The following is a 16,868-nucleotide window of genomic DNA, read 5'->3' on the forward strand; positions in this document are numbered from 1 at the left end:
GTTCAAATATTTTCCAACAAAAAAAAATCACAAACAAAACAACAACAAAAGACCAAAACCCAAATACTTTTCCCATGTTCAAAACGCATTTACTGTGGCAGCCACGCCCCTATCCCTGCCTCCCCTCTAACCGGCTGCCATCACACGATAAATTACGTGCATAGATAGTTGGGCTTGGATCGGGTTGTGTCCAGGATCGATTCATTGCTCTCTGAATACCTCTGTAAATACATATTTGCCGCTTGTTGTGCGGCCCACTTCAGTCTTTGGATATCTGCGGCACTCGAGACTATACCATTTGTGATTTGTTATTGTAACATTGTAAACAGTTCAGGTCCATAAAACCCAGGCTAAAGAGTCGATAACCTTTTTACAATTATGTATAAAGTGTGTGGGATACAAGTGCATACCAAGAGCGTTCTATGAAGAGGGCTTTTAAAGAGGAGGAAACTTTGTAGTTAATCCTTTGTTACGAGTTCGCATACGTTAAAGTGAAATAGAGATTGTCTAAGAGTTAAAGTCAGAAAGATTTTTTATTTAATAGAATACAAACTATAAAATAAAAAAGTTTCTATGTATTAAAAAGTAGCTCAAATATCTAAAAATATGTTAGTCTCCTGATAGTAGCTGATGAAAGGCTCGCAATATATATTCTCTAAAAATATAATATTTCAAAACGACCTCCCTATGCGATTCTCAAGAGTTCAAGTAAGGCTTGAAAGCCACTAATGTTGTTCAGAAAAGAACTTGTCCATATTCAAGAGCTCTATAATCTAGACATTAATTGTTACTGATAAAATCTGATTAGCTATACAAACACATACAAATAACTATCCCATATTTATGCATATAGATATTACATATATTCTGTGACTATCGCAACGCCGCTCTTCGTTTTGTTTAGTTATTATCAGCATGGCTGGATCTTAAACTAACATATGCTCGAAAATTGACCAACATTCTATTAAGGGGTGTATTTCGAGACCTTCAAGCGCAAATGATAAAGATAGAGTGATAAAGAGGCAATGAGGGAGCGCGTGCTGCTGCTCAACAGCTGACAAGGCACCTCCAAAAAAAGAGAAGAAAACCGAAAGTGATACAACTGCCAAAAGGGTCTTTCACTTGGATGGGCCGCCCACGCGCTATAAATATGAAATGTGCTGCAGGCGTTGCAGCGAGCGCAGGTCGAGGGGTCGGTCGAGTTAGTGATGCGCATCCTGAGCAGCGTTTCCTTTGCCTTCTTTGACTCGGTAAGCAGGTCACGTGAGACAAATTGCTTAAGACTTGATGGCTGAAGGCGTGGCAAGAGCGGAGGCAGGACAGGGGTTATCATAAGGTGCCTAACCCTGTGTCCAAGCCCCGCGGCAGTCAGTCAGTCGGAATCGCGTCCGTCGTAGGGGCAGTAAATGTGATTGCTTGAAGCGCCAGTTGCTGTCAATCCGCAGCCCCCTGCCTGCTTGACAAACTGTTTCTGTTTGCTCTGCTTTGGCCTCGTGCGTGTTTTTTTTTTTTTTTGTTTTTTTCTTGGGTTTATTTCGCTGCGACTGGCTTCCTTTTCCTCAGCTTTTAATACGCTCAGCCCGTGCAAAATGTTGAAAAAGGGTATATTGTTTTTGTGCAGATGTCTGTGACAGGCAGAGAAATGCAACTGCGAGTGCATAAAGTAAATATATTCTGGATGTGTGCCTGCCTGTAGGTCTGTGAGAATTTTACAGGCCTTTTTATTTGTTTCAATATCTTCGCCTTTTCTCATAAAATGTGTTCTGAGACTTGTTTTTTAGAGCATTTGTCGAAGTAATTACATCATGTAGCTAGAACTTTGTTCTTTGGTATGCATAAACTTCTTGATGCCAAACTTAAGCCCTTTAAAGTTCATTAAAATCGGACTGTAAACACCGAAGATACTCAAGACGGCACATCTTATAAATAGGGTGGTTTTTAGGGATAGAAGAAGGACAGCCGCTGCAGAAAACGCGTGCATTCGTATGTGTGTGCTTATTCCTGGTACTGTGTACATACACAATTCCAATTGGTTAATACAGGGTATCTTCTGGTCGCACACTTGCGACTAGTTGGCTTCTTTAAAATAAAACATGATAAAATTTTGCCAGATTTTAACGCTTGTCGCTTGTCGTTTTCTCGTTTCGCATGCAATTGTTTCAACGTGTTTGAAATATTTTAAGAGTCTGCTCGTGTGTGTGAGTTGTTTGTGTATGTGTGTGTTGTGCTATGTTGTGTGTGTGTGTGTGTTTGCGTTTTGTTGTGTTGTGTTTGTTTGTTTTGCTTGCGTTTTTGTTTTAGCCACGCATTCGCAGCTCCAGCGCAATGAAGTTGCTGCCGCCTTATAAATACATAAAATAAATACACACACACACACACACACCCAGGCACACACACGCATACGCACATCGCATTGCTCATGGTATAAAAATCAATATTTGCGCCATGTCGCCGTCAGCGTTGACTATTTTATTTTATTTTTTTGTTAGTACTAATACCCTGTAAACATTGCAAATGGGTGTCCAGCATGCAAATATAGGCATAGAAATTATATATAAGTAACCGGTTAGCATTAAAATAAGTTTGTCTGAAGGTTATATTGGGTATATAAACATAAAGGAATGCCAAGTTTGTTAAACATGAATTTTGCAAGCAGAAGGCAGCTCAGCCTGAATGTCGGGTATATGCACATTTTTACTGTCATTTACAGGATATGGCCCAGTCGTTCACACTTCACATAAGCACACTTGTTTAATTTCTTGTCTCTCTGATAAGACTGATGAGAAACGGATGCGTGTGTTGTGCCTGGAAATGACGCCCAGTGCTCGCTCGTCTATCTAGTTTTATATGTACTTGATTATACAAATAGAATGCTAATTTCATATTTGCTTAAAGAGACTTCAGTTGGGAGTTTGGGCAGCAGCGGCCAGCACTTGGCAACTGGACTTTCAACTAGTTTCCACTTTGAGAGAGCGAGTTCTCCACTTTGAGAGCCTGAGCTGCTGCGCAAGTTGTTGGCCATATTCCTTCCGTGTCCAGCTGCGAGCGGGGGGTTTTTTTTTTGTCATTTGGTCCATTGCTCTCTGGGCGGCCATTAACTGGCACATGCTAAACGCTGGAAATGCCATTTGGTGCCTCCAGCATTTTCCTTTTCTTTGTGACCAATAAAAAAAAAACTCGACAAAAGTTAAAGCTCTGGTAGCCAAGAGGCGGCTGCTGGCACTCGACTCGCGTGTGCTCCAGTTCTTCGAGTAGAGTCCAAAACGAGTTTTCGGCACTTGCCTAGCCGGGTTAACAGCTTGAGTTAGGCCTAGTTTTTTTTTTCTTTCTTTTGCTTTTTGTTTTAATAGCCAAACTCTCAGCGAGACAAACATACACACTCGCAGAGAAAAAACATGTATTTAGCGATTTGGCCTGAAGTTTTCATGACATATTTTTACGAGCTTGAAACAACACTTTATTGCTCTTTCAGACAATTTGTTTGGCAGGAATTACAAATAATTGCAGCTCCGACTAACAGCTAGACTAAAATACGCCAGAAAGCAGTTGTATATCAGATTTAGTTCAAAATAACACTAAAAAGGGGGTTAAGAAACCCATAAGAATACAGTTTATTCGCTTGCAAGCTGCTTGACAATCGCTGCTGGCTTTGAACCGGCGACTTTTCTCGTTTGTTATTAAGACGCCTGACAAAGGTGAGAGATAAGATAACTAGAGATCAGAAGGCACTTATCGATGCCAGCGCAATATAAAACAAATTTTTTACTTAAAGAAAAAGCTTTGAGCCAGCGACTTCTCGATTGTTAGTAAAGAGTGGAGTACATATTTTATAAAGTTCTGGTTAATGTTTCTCTCAGAAACGTTGACCTCCATTTTCTCACCCTTGGAGCTTAACTAAACAAAAACCCCCTCCTAGTGCTTACTTTTCACCCACATGAAAGCTTTTGTGGGAGTTTCAGCTCTTATATGGATAGATCCCACTCCAAACTAGTATTTTAAATAGATAATTCCCCCTTATTGCCATACAAAACTGATTCAAATATCATTTTCAATATTCATTTTCAACATGCATTTAAGCATAATTTATTTACTGCTTATTTAAATGATCATCTTTGATTTATGCTGATTGTTTTTGGCATTTAATTGAATTATTGTGTTTCTCGTTGCGTCACGCAACGGAATTTGTTTATTTCGTTTTGAGTGAAAGTTTGAGCAGCCTTCCTTCCCCCCCTTCCCCCTTCTCAGATCAGTTGTTTTTTATTTTAATGTGACAACGTGCAAAACGTGTTGCCAAATGCAAATCTGTGTCGCATGATTGAAACCTTCCATCGAGGGCAGGGTTTGAACCTTGCATTAGAATTTGAGCGGCACGCGAGGTCCCTACCTCGCCAAGAGAAACCCTCGAGTCGGGTCCAGTTACAAGCTCTGCTTCACATAGAGGTTCTCGCCTTTCATGACTAATTACCTGGCCCTGGCTCTGGGGGTCGCGATAGGGTTCGACGGAGGCAACGGCAACGGGGTCGGGGTTGGGGTCGGGTCTGGGTAAGGTTAAGCGCTCGCGTCTGTCGTCTGTAGGATTATATTTTAAATATTTCTCTTTTCAACCAGCATTCCGAGCAGTTGTTCTTTTGCTGCACATGCGGGTGGTCGCTTCGGAAGGGGGAGATGGGTCAGAAGCAGGGGTTAAGGGTGCAGCGGGTGTGCTCTATAGATACCCTAGACTGCGCCAACTTTGGCTCAATTTTTTGCTTCGCCCGACGACCCTAATGAAGTTATGGCTCGTGGCCCCCTGCGGAGTTTTTGGACGAGAGGATGGCGACGGAAGCCCCAAAATGGCATGCCGTGCGGGTGCCGTTATTTGGTTTCATGCATAAAATAACGGCACATAAGTGCAAGCTGCAAGTTGCAAGTTGGGCGAGCTGCGGCACGTTGCAAGCTGCAAATTTAATGAAAATTGCAACCAAGGCAGAAGCTCGTCCTGCTGCGAGCCAGGCGAGGATTAAATCCAATTTTGCGCTGCTAGTTTTTTAAGTGGCAAGGCACACACACCCACACCCAAATACACACACACACACACACACACTTTAACAGCCGCACACTCTCAGCCATTTGTGTACATTTTAATAGGTGTAAAAGCTTCAGTTTTATAATATTATGCCGCTTCGCAAGTGTCGCCTGGCAAGCTGTTGCATAAATCAACTTTACCAGCGGGCCGTGGTGCACTGAGTGGGCGTGGCGTAAATAGAGGGGTGGTGAAAGGGGCGGGGCGCTGTACCTAAAGGTGCTGCAAACTATGTCAAGTGCCAGCTCGCCGCATTGAGAGCCCCGGCCATCATGCATGCTCTATAAAATATTTGTTAAAACTTGCTGCCTGTAAGCACCCCTCTCCTTCTCCCTCTCTCCCCCCTCTGCTCAGCCCTGCCGCTGTGCCCATCTGCCAACTCAGCTGCTTTGGGCGTTGATAAGCGCACTTTGAGTTGCGACACTTGAGGCCGCACGCAACGTGTAATCACAAAAACGAAATGAGTAGAGTTTAATGTTGTTCAAGTGCTTATAGCTCTGGCAAAACACAAGCAGCAGGCAGCAGCTTTACCCTATCACACTCCCCTCCCCGCTCACACTCTTACTTGTTAGTTTGCTTTATTAGCCTGAGTTGCAGCCACATATGTGTGTGTGTGTGTGAGTGTGTTTTCTTCTTATAAATTCATGTTTATATCTGCCGGCTGTTGATTCGTTGCATTTGTGATACCCTGCGTAACCGTGAAAAGGTATTATAGTATTGAGTGCAGGTTTAGCAGGCAGCAGAAGGCATATTCCAGATAGGAAACTATGGTTGGGTTGATCTGCGCATCAATCTTAAGAGCAGTAAACTTACGTTTGAACAGCAGATTATATCTATCGATATCTTTTTTTCCTAAAATCGATATGTATTAACTTTAAGTCAAGGATTTTGCTCAGCATACCTCCGAAAAACCCCAGCGGATATCAAGGTTTTACAACATCGATTATTATTAACCTCTAGTTATAGATTTATCAGCATAGTTTTGGCTCTTTCTAGAGAAGTTGGAGCCTTAAGGATTGGCATGTTGATCCGATTCCTCTATCGATATCAAGTTTTCTTTAAATCAATCAATATCGATTCAAGCTTTTTTTGAACATAGCTTCGAGCTTACTTACTTTCTTACTATAACCCAAGTTTATAGGTAAAACTGCTCTTTTTGCCACTGAGCGCAGCTTGTTGCTGTTTACAGGGTATCTTATAGTCGAGCAGCTCTCCACTGAGTGCATTCTGACTTTTCGTGGCAGTTGCTGTTGCTGTTCGTCAACAAGCTGACAATTTGTTGTCTGAGTGTTGGGCTGTCGCCTGTTGTCGAAACATACGGCAACAGCAATAAAAGTGCTAAAAAGTTTTATGCCCCTGGACTGCATCCTGTTTTAAGTAGGAGCTGTCCATAGTCCATGCCGTCCCACAATACACACGGCACACACAATACAATTTTTAATCTTTTCAAACTGAAACGACTTTTGTTGTTGTTGAAGTTGTCAAGCAAGAAAATGACGCAACACACAAACGCACACACACAAAACCCGGCCAATGCGGACTTGTTCTTGCATATCCCACGAACAGCACCAGAGAGAGAGCGGGAATTGCCGAGAAAGGGTATACGACGATTGAGCTAGGGCAGACTATAAAGTTAATTGATAGAACAGAAAAAGTATAAAAATGTTTTAGATGGACGGCATTAAGCTAAAAGCGAGTTTGAAGCTTTGGTAGTTAGAATTACCTCAGAGCTCAAATTTAATCTTTAATTTATATTAATATCTGAGGTTATTAAAGATGAAAAAGGTTTGAGCCAGCGACCTCTCCTTGTTGTTATGAAATTCCGACGTTGCCCTGGCGCAAGAAAACAACAGCTACAGTCAAATTCAAAGGGTTTGAGCCAACGACCTATCCCTTGTAAGCCTGACAAATATGTTATTACCTTTAAGGGCAACTGTGATTCGGTACTTTTAAATATCCTTATTGTTTTTCTGCAGTTGCTCTGCTTATCTGTGGCTTCATTCATAATTTTTGTCGCATACGCGGTTGAGGGTTGTTCTTTGGCTTTTCCCTTATGCACCTGTGTGAGGGGTGTGTGTGTGTGTGTGTTGTGCTGTGTGTATCTGTATGCAGGTATCCTTCATGCGGGTGGTTTGGCGAATTGTGAAACTTTGTCGCGTTGTCAAGCTTTGTGGCTGTTTCTATTTATGTTATGGGCACCGACTCCTTCTGCAATGTCTGCTGTCTGCTGTCTGCTGATACCTTCCCCACATAAGCTCCCACCAATACGCTTCAGCATATGCGACGTCACGTATGCGTCTGTGACGTGTGCCTGGCTCCCTGAAGTCGTCTGCCCACACTTTGCGTGGTATACACGGAATGACATCAGTCGGGCCCAACTGTGTGGCAGCTGCATTGCGCCGTGAGGAAATTAAATACTCAAGTCGGATGTTGGTGAAATTTCCGCTTGGAATGTTGTTGCTTCGAGTTGGTTTTTGACTGCCAGGCGAAAGTCTGTTAGAATTTGCAAGACTCACCCTTCAATCAAAGCGGATGAGACGCAACGGAATTCCTTGGCTTTTGAGGGGGGAAGGGTGCAGTGAGTGCATTTGCAATGCAGACCTTTAAAAATTGTTTACTATTTCCTTGTGTGACTCGTTTATTGAATATTGAATAACATTAAACCATGTTTGTTCGAGGCTTTGCTTGAATTTCTGGGTGCTTTTTAAGGTAAATTAATAGAAGGTTCACCTTAATGTTCGATTGAAATTTACAAAAAGCCTTAACTACAATTAGAACCTTGCCAGATCGAATAACTATTTGAACCTTACTAATTTGAGCCACGATCTCAAAATAACTGATAAACCACTAATTAAAGCTTAGCAGTTCGAGGCCTCATTTAATTCTTGCTGGTTCAAATCTCAAAGTTGAGTCACCATTTGAACTTTACCGTATACTACTACAATTCAAAACTTATTGGCTCGAGCCTATCCAGTTTGAACCGCCATTTAAAGCTAACTAGTTCAAACCACGATTTAAAACTTGCAGCTTTGAGCCAAGGCTTAAATCTTATCGGTTCGAATCGCGACTTGAACCTTTAAACTCTCACTAACTAAAACCTTACCATGCTTCCATCGAACCATGTTTTGAAACTTGCCGATTCGAACCCACATCGAGAAATGTTAATTTATTGCATTGCCTGCAAATTGGCAAGCAGCGCCCATTCAATTAGTTCCAATCCGGATTCGCTCCCTAATGACATTTGACTCTAGCCACCGGATTGGGGCTGGGTCACTTCTCTGCTCCAATTTGAGGCCAGCAAAATGCAATGCAAGCGATTTATACGCAGTGAGGGGCGTGCCACATTTTGGGGCGCTCTCTTTGTTGCAGCAGCTTTGTTGTTGTTGTTGTTGTTGCATGTAACACTTTTGCACTCGGGTGCAACAGCAAATGTCACACGAATGTGGAGCATGTCATGTGTTTTTTGCCACTATGCATGCAAATGCAGCAGCCGTTGTTGCCTGCCGCCTCCTGCTGCACATGTTGACCACATGCCGAGTGTGGCTGGTGGGAATTCTTTCCAATAACACGAATTGCCTTGTGTTGATTCAACGACAGATAAACGCTGCAGGCACTTAACAAATCCTATGCCGTTGCCGCTTCCGATACCCCTCTACCCAAATGGGAGTTGTGTGCGTGCGTGTGTGCGTGTGTGTTTGATAAGAGTTGCCCCTGCTGCAGCTCCTGCTATCAGCACAACGAAAATTCATTTAGTACATTTTTCATTTCATTTTGGGTTTCGTATTTTCGGTTTTGGGGTCACCTAATGACGCTGCAGCATTTCCAATGTATTTTGTCTTGCTGTACCCTGTAAGCACTGTGTACAACTAAAGAGGGTATACTGTTTTTGAGGACGTATGTGTAGTAGGGAGATGGAAGCATTTGATCTAGATGAGACCGACAAGCCTGGATCGATCTAGCTTTTATCGTGGGTCTGTCTGTCTGTGGACGCATCCCTCTCCTCGATCTCGAGAAGTATAATGAGACGACGCGTAGACTTAATAGGGTCGCAGATGTTTTCATTACAATATACCCTTTACTATTATGAATGTATATAAGGAAGTAAGACTTTTTGAATACGGGGTATTTGCTAGTCGGGCAGTGCCATGGCTGTCTTATACCATTCGGTAGGCCGATAAAGCGGTTGCTGCTGCTGGCCATAATTGACGCCGCTCGCCGATAACAACTGTGCCCCGCCTCGGGGACAGCCCCTGCTCGCTTGCATTTATCATTATGGCAGAGGCCAGTATGCTACGTACGAGGGGGTAGGGAAGGTAGAGGCGGCTGCTCACGTGCATATGCCACGCTTGACCCAATTGCCGGGGCACAAGACAAATGGGTTCCACCGATGCAAACAGCCAGCCAAAAATCGAAGCTGAAGCAAACCTTTTTTTTTTTTTTGACTAATTGCTGCACTCCGGAGACCCGCAGCGGCTATAATTTCCCGTCTTGACACCGCTCTCCGTTCACTCCCCCAATTCAAGCATTAAAATAGCTTCAGTCTTAAAATAGCCGTATTGTCGCTTGACTTTGGCTCCAACTGAGCTTTTGCTATGACCTCACCCAGCGAATGCCAAGCAAGGCAGCTGTCGCGGAATCAACAGGATATATCCTAAAACGACAACAACAGCAGTAGTAAATAAAGTGCCCATAGATATTATATAGCATCGCAATAGATACTATATAAATACCTACTACACTCATTAAAAAATTGGTTGGAAGGGTATTTTGCAATTGTGCAAGGGTATATATAGTCAGAAGCTGGCATCTAACAACCCTTAAGGCAGCTGCTTGGGTTTTATCAGCAAAAGTGGATCCCAGAGATATTTAGGTCTAGAGATTGAAAATAAAGAACTTTCACAAATTTCCAATATATATATGTTCAATTTTTGACAGTATTTCGTGTTCTCTCGTAAGGCAAAGATGCAAGTAAAATAAAGAGAGGAAAAATAAAGAAAGGGCATATGCTAGTCGATCCTGCTCGAATGTTTATTAATGTTTCACATAGAGCAAATATTTATTTGGTGATTAACGGCAATCGAACTGCAAGTCAGCTGTTCAACTTCTGAGTCCAGAAGTGAAGGCTTCCTTTCTGCCACCTGCCACATTGATGGCGGCGCGTGCGACATTGGCGTCGAGCTATAACAGTTAGCGCCACATTGTTGTGTCCTTGTTGTGTCGTTGTTTGTCGTCATGGCCAACGAGGGTTAACTTCCCCGACTCGACTCTAGTCCTGTTTAACTGTCCACTGGCGGCAGGGCGTCAAATAAAGCGTGTAACTATTGCCACCTTACAGCACACTCAAAGCTCGCAATGTCCTGCGTCGCTCTGGCGCCAAGTTGCCACACTCAGCGAAAAAAGGATGTGAGAAATAAATATTGCGACTTGAATAGAATTCATGATACAATTATTATTATTTATTTATTCAATGCCTGAGAAATTAGATAAAATTAGATGAGCTACCAAATAAGAATAAGCAAATGTTTTAAAGGGTATTATTAAAAAATTTTAAGTTTATGTGCTATATTTGAGTCGGGTATTTTGGAAGTAAGAAAATAGTTTTTAAAATAAGAATTTATCTTAAGTAACTTGGCTCTCGGCTATGTTTTGATTTAGTTTGTGTTTGATTCAAATACAAAACTTTTACTATGTTTTTCCAGTGTGCACTTAACACTGCATTAGCATTAGACTGCAGTTGACGTCCCATTCATGTATTGCGTATTTTATTATAAATATTTAAGGCATAGAAGAATATAACCCTGATCTCAAAAGGTACGCGCGTTCTTGATCAGCATTAACCAGAGAGATATAGTCAAGTCTCTCTATTGATACAAGTTTCCCAGTTAACAGTTTTCTGTTACAGTCAGCATATATCGGTCCTAAGACATATGTCAGCATAATTATTTAAATTTCGGCATGCCATAGATAGTTATTCTGGATTGTTATTGTTTTCTTTCTGAGAGAATGTTATCTACACAATTCTCCTCGAAGCCTTAAGTCTGAATGGGTATTCAATCTTCGGCTTGGTTAGCCGTTCTCCCTGGTTCTAGTTTCCTTCCTGTTCCTGCCATCTAATCGCACACAAATATTGTTTTAATAATTTAACTTTTTCTATCGGAGCGCCTGTTTAACATGCAATTAAGTTGCCCCATGCTCCATGCAAAGGCAGCTCCAGCTCCCGCTCCAGCTCCGGCTCGTGTTGCTCCCCATCCTGCATCCGCTATTGTTGACGAAAATTACGGTTGTTTGTAATGCCAACAATTGCAACTATTACACGGGATCCTGCGAGTCGACAATTGCCGGTTCCATGGCCAACACAACAGTTCGCGGCTCGTGGTCCTGCTCGGCATCCGGGCTGCCGGCGCTTTGTTCTGGTCATTCCCCAGAGTCCGTTGCACGCCACTTTACAATGTGGGCAGCGCTCAGGTTACCCTGAGCTGCAGCAGTAGAGGAAGCGGCAGCAGCGGCGGTAGGCAAACATGCGACAGATGACGTTTGTCCATATTTCCCTTTCGCTCGCTCTATGTACGTTTTTTTATCGACTCGATTTCGTCATCGAAACGCCCCCCTTTTGCTATATGTGTGTATGTATATACCTATTTATATCTATGTGTGTGTGTGTGAGTTCAGCTGTTGTGCGTGGATATGCCCTGTTTTTATTTTGATTGGGCTTAACAAGAATTTTATCTATATTTGATATTGAGAGCAAGCCATGTTCAAAGTGTCATCCATCAGTAGCTTTTAATCAATGTCTGCTTCCCTTTTCATATTATCGATAAATATCGATTTTGAAAAACCGAATATCTCGAAGATTATAAGCTCTAGATAGAGAATACTTGATATGTAGGCTCTCGTGTAGTGTACATAAATCCAGAATATTTAACTTTTTTCATATCTTCAACCATATCTCATAAATTTGGAAGGAAATTATTTTCTTTCAAACGTAGAGCCTTCTGCTACATTTCTTATACCCTGAACCCATTAAAAATGGGTATAAGGGTATATTGTATTTGTGCAAAATCCAAATGTATTTAACAGGCAGAAGGAAGCATCTCCGACCCCATAAAGTATATATATTCCTGATCGGCCGTCCGTCCGTCCGTATGTATGAACGCAAGGATCTCAGAACCTGTAAGAGCTAGAGACTTGAAATTTTAGATGTAGGTGCTCCTAGTGCCCGCGCAGATCGAGTATGTTTCGGATAATCGATAGCTTACTCCGTTTCCAAGCAATCGATAAAAATCGATATCGATATCCTGTTTTTTTTAACCAATTTTGGTAAATAATAAGAGCTAGAGTCACCAAACTTGATATATAGCTTCTAAAATAGAATATATATATGCATTTGATGTTGGAAGAAGAGGGTTCATGGTATCCCCTAGTCAGGAGCTCCCGACTAGAACCTCTTACTTTTTGTATGTTATATATGTACCTCGAAAGTTTTCTAAGGTTCGAGTTAATCAAGCCAACATTTCTCATAGGGCATCTCCTAGTTGTGCACTTCCAAGTTTTGTTTTTTTTTTCTTTCTTTTTTTTTCTGACAACTCTCGTTCGTACACGCAGCTCCATGTTTTTAACGTTCCGTCGCTGCTGTTTTTTATTTTCGCTAATTAGATTTCTGGGTTAATTTTTGTTTTTTTATTTTTTTATAAATTGTTTGCCCATTTTTGTAGAGTTTGTGTTGCTTTTGGCTTGTTTATTTTGCTGGCTAATTACTTGGCGCCGTTGACGGCTTGTGCTCGGCAATCCTTCCGCTGGCTGCCAATGACCCCTTCTGTTTGGATACAAAAAAACAAAAAAAAAAAAAAAAAAAATTCTACGCAAATAAAATGCACATTATAGAAATATTTCATTAGCATCAGCTGAAAGAGGACACAGACAGCGTGCAGGGCTTGGAAGTTCCATTAAAGTAATGAGCTCTGCGCGTCATGTCGCAGTTGCATGTTGAGCTTGACAAAGCCAGCCGCAGCCCCATCCCACCCTACTCCACACCAGGAGCAGCATCCCAGATGTTATGTGCAGCATTTCCTGTATGGGTCACGTCGTCCACAGTTCCGAGTCCATGCTTCTGCTCTTGCTCCCTCCTCCGAGTTCCTTAGAACTTCACACGTTCATTGACGCAATGCCGCCGCTTAAAATGCGTCAAATTGTGCGTTACAAGCGACACGCCCACAAATGCCAACCAGCTCCCCTAGCTCCACATTCCCTGTCACTCCCCATTTCCCACTCCATGGATGTGGTCACGTTTTTATGGAGCAAAAAGCAGTGTCTGCATTCCAGGGCTTAAACTTTGCTCTAGTCTGCGTCCAGCTGTGGGCTGACGCACAGGCGCCAGACAGGCTAGAAAATAACTTCAATTCAAACTAGTTCGCCTTTCTAATACCCTGTAAGTGGAATTGGCCTTGGTTATAATTGCAAATCTTATCAGAAAAAGCTACAAATTATCTGTTTTTTTTCATAAAACATGTGACGTCTCTGAGCCCTTCCGGGAATGTAATTGTTGTCAATTCGTTTTAGTGGCCTCTTAAGTATAAGTTCTTGTTTTAAGTTGGCCGACTCGAGGTCAATGCTGATTATTTGTGGAATTATTAACAACCCAAAAACAACAAGTTTTATTAAGAATTTTCCGGTTCTATTATGAGCATACTTGGCTATTGACTCTAGGATTTCAAACACCTTTGGCCCCTGCCGAAACTTTAACTTGTTGACAATTTCAAGCGTAAAACAAAGGGAAAAGGCAAAGCGAGCGTAGTCCATTAACTATGTAGTTATACTCTGGGGCAACAATTTATCTATGTTTTCAATATGTAAAGCAAAGAAACTGGAGCTCTCATTGGAGATTTATGCCATTTTCTATATGCAGACGAAACTAGTTTATTATTAATATTAAAAACAAGTTGGAGCTTACATTATTAAAAATTATTATGACTGAAACTTCGGCTAAAAACTACTCGACATCGATGCATACGTCTAAGATTTATAGCGTCTATATCTTTTGCTTTGTTTTCCTTGTTTTCCTGATTTTCTGTGTCATCCAGCAGCATCATCTTGTTACAGGGTATTTGCATTAAATGTATTTTTGTTATTTTGTATTTATCGCCAGCTGTTTTTGCAACTACGTGACTATTTTTTAATTGTGCAAACAAAGCCTTCTTTATATATTACTCACGCACCTCCTTCTCCCCCTCTAGCCACCCCTCCCACCTCTTGCCATTTAAATTATGCTTGTAATCTCCATATGGGCGCCGCCTGATACCACGCCTCATCAGCGAGGCCATCTGATTGATTGAACTTGTCACGCTGGCCCTGAAGTCGGTCACAATATTGTTAATATATATATTTGATCAGATCAGAGTCTAGCTTATTATGCTTATTGCTTTTAGTTCATTTGTTTAATGGCATTGCGCCGGCAGCTGCCGAGGGCGGGCGGCAATCATTTTAATGTCGTCGTGGCGTTGCTGTCATAATGTCCAGGCATCTGTAAATGGTCCAAACGGACTCAGACCCCTCACCATGCCCCATTTCCCCCACTCCTATCGTTGACTTGACAGCAAGTTGTCTGCTGGCACTCGAGAGTTGTTAAACATATATATGAGTGCTCCATAAATTTATTTGTTCATTGCGAAATGTCAACTTGTAGTGCAGCAAGTACATTGAGATCAACATGTAAAGGGTGTTTTATTTGTTTACCACATACATCTGTCACTTTTGCGCTGCTCTAATTTTATTTAATTGTATTCAGCTAATTCGCTCACTTAATATATGTAATTGACTCATAATGTTTTCCGAATGATTTATAAATATTTCATGATAATTTGCAGCAATATTTTTACATGGGCAACTTTATTTCAATTGACGCAACGTTTTATCGATATTAAAAGTATGCGTTGTGTGTGCAAAGAGGTTATTTTAATTTGAGCACAAAGTATGTAGGAGACCTACAGATACAGACACAGATACATTTGCACATACAGACACAGATACAGACACAGATACAGATACAGATACAGATACAGATACAGATACAGATACAGACACAGATACAGATACAGATACAGATACACATATAGATGCAAACAATAAATATTTTACATTTTGGATACCTCCGCCCATTCCTCTAAAAAATATTATTTTTATGTGAAGAACCTTAAATGTGTATAAGCTTTCTTATGGGTTATATCTAAATCCTGAATATTTTATAAAAATGGGACTATAAATATGGAGTGGATGAATATTCAAGAATTTCCTAAGAAATAAGAACAGTCGTAAGTGTTTGTGTTTTTCTATGCAACTATAACAAAAGCGAGGTTGTTTACAGGGTATTGCCAAGTCGAGCACAGCCCACAAGCTAACTCTTGTTTTCATAAAATGATTCTGAATTTAAAGCCCTGCTGAATACGCGTATCGATGACTTATTTGCGAGTTTAACAAACAAGCGCATAAAAAATGAATAAATTCATTGATATTAATATTATTTTGTATTTATTTGTATATATTTATATTGATATTGATATTTATTCGGTTCTCTATTTGCACACAAGTGCAAATAACATTGTGATAGATTTATGTGCTGCATTTATTTATTGCATCGTCCTGCAAATGCGTGGCGCCCATTTATTATAAACCCAAAGCCGAAGCCAATGTCGACAACGCATAGATAATGTTTTATGCAATTTGCCAAAGGGGGGGAAGAAACCAATTGAATTTCAATACGAGAAAATTCTTGAATGGAAACTGTCGCCGGGTTTTCTTCGCAGCAACTGTCCGGGGAATATTTCACTTGCTTCTTATGCAAAAAAAGGACTCGCATCGAGGGATAAATAAATCTACATTTATTTGCTGTCGCTTCAGTCACATTGGCACATATTTCTTAACATTTGGCATGTGGCATAGCTACAGTCAATAGATCTTTATATATATAATGTGTGTATATATGTGTGTGTAGGTTAATCGATAGCACGTGACGCTTAAAGGTGAACGACTGACAGGGGATAGACATTTAGAAGCTAGACAGGAAGGGCTTAAGGGGCGCAACAGCAAATGGCACACGGCAACAGGACGATGGCGACGTCACAAAAATTGACTTTTTAAGTAGCGCAGCGCGGAGTAGGCCGGGCTGGTGGGGGCGTATACGTATTGTAATAATGTGGCGTAATAAAACTGAGCAACAACAAACGCCCCCACAAAACCAAAAATAATGTAAAGGAGCACACCCCCCCTTCCACACACACACACACGCATCTGTATCTAAATCATGATGGGTGTGCGGTTCGGGTGTGTATCTCTGCGTTCCTGGTTTTGTCAGGCTGTCATCAGGAAATGACGGCATTACGGCATTTACAGTTAATGCCTGAAATGTCCTCGAGGATTGCCGCACACAGTCAACGCCCTTCGAGCCAGCCACATGGCTTTTGCCCATTTCATTTCATACATTTTTGCATTTTATTAGATTTTATTAGATGTGCGGCGATTTTGGGTCTGCCGCCGGGGATTTTCTCTTCTTCTCTTTGCAATTTGTGAAATCGCTTTTTCGCCCCTTCTAACAATAGGATACAAACTACGATGGTGACACGCAAAGTGAAAATGTGTATGCTAAATAGAGCATTTTTATTTTATATTTTAAGCAAATGTGAGCGAAAGTGGAAAGGTTTAGGTCTGCGATTGACTTAGTTTTGACCCATAAAGTAAAGCAAGGGTTTATAATACGGAGTGACCTTTTCTTACTCCCTCTCGCTCTCTCTCCTTTTTACCCTTTATCCTACTTTTT

At 41.4% G+C, this 16,868-nt stretch overlaps 1 protein-coding gene and 1 long non-coding RNA gene across 6 annotated transcripts in view; one reads left to right on the forward strand and one right to left on the reverse strand.

The window, feature by feature from the left end:
- The window catches only part of Src64B (Tyrosine-protein kinase Src64B), a 35,745-nt gene that overhangs the window by 8,860 nt on the left and 10,017 nt on the right, over positions 1-16,868 (forward strand). The window lies entirely within an intron of this gene.
- On the reverse strand, positions 5,633-6,597 carry LOC116650805 (uncharacterized). 2 transcript variants are annotated; one of them, XR_004303818.2, is made up of 3 exons: positions 6,178-6,597; positions 5,964-6,100; positions 5,633-5,914 (listed from the first exon to the last, which is right to left on the reverse strand). It is a non-coding gene; the product is annotated as an uncharacterized lncRNA (long non-coding RNA). The 2 variants fall into 2 exon arrangements; XR_011416386.1 differs by having other exon boundaries at positions 5,964-6,118.

Source organism: Drosophila virilis, chromosome 3, assembly GCF_030788295.1.
Source record: "Drosophila virilis strain 15010-1051.87 chromosome 3, Dvir_AGI_RSII-ME, whole genome shotgun sequence".
Taxonomy (NCBI): Eukaryota; Metazoa; Arthropoda; class Insecta; order Diptera; family Drosophilidae; genus Drosophila; species Drosophila virilis.